Consider the following 7,198-nt stretch of genomic DNA (forward strand, 5'->3'; position numbering starts at 1 on the left):
CCATCTGTTCCTTCCCGATAGAGGCTACAGACTTCTTCCGTTCAGAGTCAGGTTTTTGGTGCTGCTGCTGTTAGCAAGGTTTTCGATAAGTTTCACAGCTTCTAACGGATTCCGAGTAGTGAAGTTTCCTTCACTCGCCGTATCAAGGGCCATTTGATACTGTAAGGCGAGACCTCGGAAGAAAGTGCTTAGCAGCTGCACTTCGTTAAATCCGTGGTGTGGACAGTCTTGCTGGAAGAACCTAAATCTAATCCCTGCATCTTTGAAGGACTCTCCAGCCTTCTGCGAGAATGTGGAAATTTTGTTCCGAAGTTCTTCAGCGCGCGCCTCATCGAAGAAGTTTCGTAAGAAAGCATTCCTTATGTCGCTCCAGGATGTTAAAGATCCTGTGGGTTGCTGCCTAAGCTAGTGCATCGCTTCTCCATTCAGCGTGTATCTGAAGAGCTTGCACAGCAGGTAATCTTTGGGGACTTCTTCCATCCGAATAGCAGCGATTAGATCCTCAAACCGTTCCAAATGGTCCATAGGATGCTCGTGCGGTAACCCATAGTAGGGTATCTGCGACACGAGAGTATAGTATTGAGGCTTCAGCTCGAAATTCTGCTTCTGGATCTCCGGAAGTCGAATAGCGTATCTGTTGGAATAGTACTCATCTGGGCTATTGTAGTCGGCCAGTGGTTTCGATCGAGCGTCCTCATCTACAGGCTGATCAGCTCCTGTAGCATCAGCATCAGGGATTACAGTTCCCTGAGCATCTATTTTCTGACCTGTTGCATTACACAGATGACCGGCCTGGTCATACCGGTTTCCGTTCTCATCATGAGTTAGAATAATAATGTTTACCATTTTTGACGACACGGTATCGATCGACGTACGCGGTGTAGTATCGATCGTTGTCGAACGATTGGGATCGATCGACGATGACGGTCTAGTGTCGGTCGACGGTTGGTTTTGCGTATCGATCGATGACAAAGTGGTTGCGTCGAGCGATGTGGAACATTGACCTCTACGGATGGTGCGTTCCAAATGAGCAGGATCGTCTGAGAACATCAAGTATTTCTCCCTGTTGCTTCTGGTACCGCTGGGCATGCACCTGAAAAGACAAGAAAGAGATTATTAGAAAGGGGGTAAAGAAAAGAATAAGAATTAATAAAACTAAATCTAATGGCGATCAAAGCTCCCCGGCAACGGCGCCAAATTTGATACCATTCAAATTACCCTAAGGAGTGTTACTCTCATCAAAAGAGGTTCAGATGTAGTATTTAGGGATCGAATCCACAAGGAGTTAGGGAACAATTAAATCTAGTGTTTATTAATTCTAAGGGTTGTAAATGTTTAAATGAAATAGCAATAGTAACAAGCGAGTAAATAATAAATGTAACTTTGGTTGGAAATGATATTAGATGCTGGGCCACTATTCAGGTGTTGGAGATTATAATACCTATAGATGCCTAACTGTTGCATGCATGATATATTAGAGCTCATTCGCTTAACTCAGTGATCAGCTGTCACATGTCTCACTGGTTAACAGACTAGATCTCGTGTCTCAACGTTTAGTATGCCGACAACGAGAGAGTGTCGATCGATGGTCTATTAAGACGTCGAACGATATACCATTGCCAATGTCGATCGATTGTTAGTTGAGGACATCGATCGACGGGTTCTAGCTAGGCCTATGCGCGAGTATGATATGCCTTATTAAGATACTAAATTGGCGGTTAGCCCTCTCTAGCAGTCCTAATATGATAGATAGATGTCAGGATGGGATAACAAGGTTGCTTGAGTATGCAATCCTATGATCAAGTTCTAGTTAGCAAGGCTAAAACAAGCAATGAATACAAATCTATCATGAATATCACAACAAGGCAGATCTATAGTTTGGGGCTAATTCCACAAACCTATCTGAACCCTGGATCTAACAGTTGAACTACTCAGACATAGCAAAGCAACTCATATCAATAGATAAATAGAAATTCATAGAATAGATGAAAAGAAATAGAAACAAGGAGTTCCAATCACAAGTGATCTTTTCTCCCAATGAAACTTGTAACAAAACTAGGTCTAGAAAAGCTCTCCTCTACCGTCAAAACACTTGCAGTGTATATTCTACTAGGTTAAAAACTCGTCAGGGCATTTTGGTAATTTGGCTTGGCTTTTGTTTTTAAGTTTGTTGAATCCAAAATGTCGCGTCTGGTGTCTCGACATCGATCGATGGTACTTGTGTACATCGATCGATATTAATCTTCATCTGTCGAGGCATTTCCTGATATCGATCGTCAGCACTGATGCGCATCGATCGATTATTCTTCCTCTCGTCGACCTCTAAGTGGTCAGCTCGGGTGAAATGTCCTTTAAGGTCCAAAATGCTCCAAAGTCATAGCTTTACTCCGAAATGCACCTGAACCTGAAAACATACCTCGAAGAGTAGAAAACATAGATATATATATAGTAAAATACTAATATACCATGGACAAAAATGGGTCAAATCCAAGGTATATCACCCTGCATCTAATATCATGTCCAACCAAGTTGCATTTATTATTTACTCGCTAATTACTATTACTATTTCATTTAAACATTTACAACCTTTAGAATTAATAAACACTAGATTTAATTGTTCCCTAGCTCCTTTTGGATTCGATCCCTAAGTACTACATCTGAACCTCTTTTGATGAGAGTAACACTCCTTAGGGTAATTTGAGTGGTATCAATCAGCATCAGGGATTACAGTCCCCTAAGCATCTATTTTCTGGCATGTTGCATTACGCAGATGACTGACCAGGTCATACAGGTTTCCGTTCTCGTCCTGTGTTAGAATAATAATGTTTACCATTTTTGACGACACGGTATCGATCGACGTACGCGGTGTAGTATCGATTGTTGTCAAACGATTGGGATCGATCGACGATGACGGTCTGGTGTCGGTCGACGGTTGGTTGTGCGTATCGATCAACGACGAAGTTGTTGCGTCGAGCAATGTGGAACGTTGACCTCTACGGATTGTGCGTTCCAAATGATTAGGATCGTCTGAGAACAGCAAGTCTTTCTCCTTGTTGCTTCTGGTACCGCTGGGCATGCACCTGAAAAGACAAGAAAAAGATCATGAGAAAGGGGGTAGAGAAAATAATTAGAATCAATAAAACAAAATCTAATGGCGATCAAAGCTCCCCGGCAACGGCGCCAAATTTGATACCACTCAAATTACCCTAAGGAGTGTTACTCTCATCAAAAGAGGTTCAAATGTAGTACTTAGGGATCGAATCCACAAGGAGCTAGGGAACAATTAAATCTAGTGTTTATTAATTATAATGGTTGCAAATGTTTAAATGAAATAGCAATAGTAACAAGCGAGTAAATAATAAATGTAACTTGTTTGGAAATAATATTTGATGCATGGCCACTATTCAGGTGTTGGAGATTATAACTCCTATAGATGCCTAACTGTTGCATGCATGATATATTAGAGCTCATTCGCTTAACTCAGTGATCAGCTGTCACATGTCTCACTGGTTAACAGACTAGATCTCGTGTCTCAACGGTTAGTATGCCGACAACGAGAGAGTGTCGATCGATGGTCTATTAAGAGGTCGAACGATACACCATTGCCAACGTCGATCGATTGTCAGTTGAGGACATCGATCGACGGGTTCTAGCCAGGCCTATGCACGAGTATGATATGCCCTATTAAGATACTAAATTGGCGGTTAGCCCTCTCTAGCAGTCCTAATATGATAGATAGATGTCAGGATGGGATAACAAGGTTGCTTGAGTATGCAATCCTATGATCAAGTTCTAGTTAGCAAGGCTAAAACAAGCAATGAATACAAATCTATCATGAATATCACAACAAGGCAGATCTATAGTTTGGGGCTAATCCCACAAACCTATCTGAACCCTGGATCTAACAGTTGAACTACTCAGACATAGCAAAGCAACTCATATCAATAGATAAATAGAAATTCATAGAATAGATGAAAAGAAATAGAAACAAGGAGTTCCAATCACAAGTGATCTTCTCTCCCAATGAAACTTGTAACAAAACTAGGTCTAGAAAAGCTCTCCTCTACCGTCAAAACACTTGCAGTGTATATTCTACTAGGTTAAAAACTCGTCAGGACATTTTGGTAATTTGGCTTGGCCTTGGGTTTTAAGTCTGCTGAATCCAAAATGTCGTGTGTCTGGTGTCTCGACATCGATCGATGGTACTTGTGTACTGATATACCCTGGATTTGACCCATTTTTATCCATGGTATATTACTATTTTACTATATATATATCTATGTTTTCTACTCTTCTAGGTATGTTTTCTGGTTCAGGTGCATTTCGGAGTAAAGCTATGACTTTGGAGCATTTTGGAGCATAAAGGACATTTCACCCGAGCTGACCACTTAGAGGTCGACGAGAGGAAGAATAATCGATCGATACGCATCAGTGCTGACGATCGATATCAGGAAATGCCTCGACAGATGAAGATCAATATCGATCGATGTACACATGTACCGTCGATCGATGTCGAGACACCAGACGCGACATTTTGGATTCAGCAGACTTAAAAACCAAGGCCAAGCCAAATTACCAAAATGCCCTGACGAGTTTTTAACCTAGTAGAATATATACTGCCTAAGTGTTTGACGGCAGGGAGAGCTTTTTCTTTTTTGTAGACCTAGTTTTGTTACAAGTTTCATTTGGGAGAGAAGATCACTTGTGATTGGAACTCCTTGTTTCATTTCCTTATCATCTATTCTATGAGTTTCTATTTATCCATTGATATGAATTGCTTTGCTATGTCTGAGTAGTTCAACTGTTAGATCCAGGGTTCAGATAGGTTTGTGGGATTAGCCCCAAACTATAGATCTGCCTTGTTGTGATATTCATGATAGATTTGTACTCATTGCTTGTTTTAGCCTAGCTAACTAGAACATGATCATAGGATTGCATATTCAAGCACCCTTGTTATCCCATCCTGACATCTATCTATCATATTAGGATTGCTAGAGAGGGCTAACCGCCAATTTAGAATCTTAGTAGAGCATTTTCATACTCGCGCATAGGCCTGGCTAGAACCCATCGATCGATGTCCTCAACTGACAATCGATCGATGTTGGCAAAAGTGTATCGGTCGACGTCTTAATAGACTATCGATCGACACTCTCTTGTGTCTGCATCTAACCGGTGAGACACAAGATCTAGTCTGTTAACCAGTGGTACATGCGACAGCTGATCACTGAGTTAAGCGAATGAGCTCTAATATATCATGCATGCAACAGTTAGGCATCTATAGGAATTATAATCTCCAACACCTGAATAGTGGCCCTGCATCTAATATCATTTCCAACCTAAGTTACATTTATCATTTACTCGCTAGTTACTATTGCTATTTTATTTAAAACATTACAACCTTTAGAATTAATAAACACTAGATTTAATTGTTCCCTAGCTCCTTGTGGATTCGATCCCTAAGTACTACATCTGAACCTCTTTTGATGAGAGTAACACTCCTTAGGGTAATTTGAGTGGTATCAAATTTGGCGCCGTTGCCGGGGAGCTTTGATCGCCATTAGATTTAGTTTTATTAGTTCTTATTCTTTTCTTTACCCCCTTTTCTAATATTCTTTCTTTTTCTTGTCTTTTCAGGTGCATGCCCAGCGGTACCAGTAGCAACAAGGAGAAAGACTTGCTGTTCTCAGACGATCCTGCTCATTTGGAACGCACCATCCGTAGAGGTCAACGTTCCACATCGCTCGACGCAACCACTTCGTCGTCGATCGATACGCACAACCAACCGTCGACCGACACCAGACCGTCATCGTCGATCGATCCCAGTCGTTCGACAACGATCGATACTACACCGCGTACGACGATCGATAACGTGTCGTCAAAAATGGTAAACATTATTATTCTAACTCAGGATGAGAACGGAAACCTGTATGACCAGGCCGGTCATCTGCGTAATGCAACAGGTCAGAAAATAGATGCTCAGGGAACTGTAATTCCAGAAGCAGAATTTCGAGCTGAAGCCTCAATACTACACTCTCGTGTCGCAGATACCCTACTCTGCGTTACCGAACGAGCATCCTATGGACCATTTGGAATGGTTCGAGGATCTAATCGCTGCCATTCGAATGGAAGGAGTCGCCGAAGATTACCTGCTGTGCAAGCTCTTCAGATACACGCTGAATGGAGAAGCGATGCACTGGCTTAGGCAGCAACCACAGGATCTTTAACATCCTGGAGCGACATCAAGAATGCTTTCTTACGAAACTTCTTCGATGAGGCACGCATTGAAGAACTTCGGAACAAAATTTCCACATTCTCGTAGAAGGCTGGAGAGTCCTTCAAAGATGCGTGGATTAGATTTAGGTTTTTCCAGCGAGACTGTCCACACCACGGATTTAATGAAGTGCAGCTGCTAAGCACTTTCTTCCGAGGTCTCGCCTTACAGTATCAAATGGCTCTTGATACGGCGAGTGAAGGAAACTTCACTACTCGGAATCCGTTGGAAGCTGTGAGACTTATCGAAAACCTTGCTAACAGCAGCAGCACCAAAAACACTGACTCTGAACGGAAGAAGTCTGTAGCCTCTATCGGGAAGGAACAGATGGACGAAGTAAGAGCTAAGTTAGATGTGGTGCACGAACTTCTTAGGAAGCAAGTATGTTCAGCTGAAGGAGAAGTAGCAGATACGAAGGAGAAGAAGATGTGAACTACATCGGAGGTACCGGATTCCAAAAATTTGGAAACCAGGGCGGAAACAGAAACTTCTTTGGAAATGGCCAAAGAAGTAACCAAAGTTCACAATTTCAAAAACCCTTCAACAACAGCAAGAGCTACTCGAACTCTTACTATCAAAATCCACCACCCCAAACTCAGGAAAGCAAGATCGAAGAAATGCTTGATCGAGTACTGTTGGGACAACAACAAATCACCGTGGATTTCAACGGTAAGATAGACTCTGCCTACAACAATCTGAACACCAAAATCGAGACCTTAGGGACTCAGGTGAGAAAACTTGAAACCCAAGTAATTCAGACGGGCGAGACTATTAAGAGGCAAGAAGCTTTTGCTAGAGAAGCAGGAGCCGACAAAGGGAAACACCACGTAAATGCCATCATAGATGATGAATTCTGGCAAGTGGTGAGAAATGAAAACCTTGAGGAAGGAGATTTCGAAATCGAAAGCTCCATGAGTCTCGGCGGAT

General features: G+C 42.1%; 2 non-coding genes across 2 annotated transcripts; one reads left to right on the plus strand and one right to left on the minus strand.

The window, feature by feature from the left end:
- Positions 1-208: 208 nt before the first annotated feature.
- LOC125588156 lies at positions 209-314 on the plus strand. Its single transcript, XR_007324550.1, has one exon. It is a non-coding gene; the product is annotated as a small nucleolar RNA R71 (small nucleolar RNA).
- A 5,973-nt stretch (positions 315-6,287) lies between these two features.
- On the minus strand, positions 6,288-6,393 carry LOC125588157. The gene has a single exon (XR_007324551.1). It is a non-coding gene; the product is annotated as a small nucleolar RNA R71 (small nucleolar RNA).
- Between the last annotated feature and the right edge of the window lie 805 nt (positions 6,394-7,198).

This window comes from Brassica napus, chromosome C5 (assembly GCF_020379485.1).
Source record: "Brassica napus cultivar Da-Ae chromosome C5, Da-Ae, whole genome shotgun sequence".
In the NCBI taxonomy this organism is placed as follows: Eukaryota; Viridiplantae; Streptophyta; class Magnoliopsida; order Brassicales; family Brassicaceae; genus Brassica; species Brassica napus.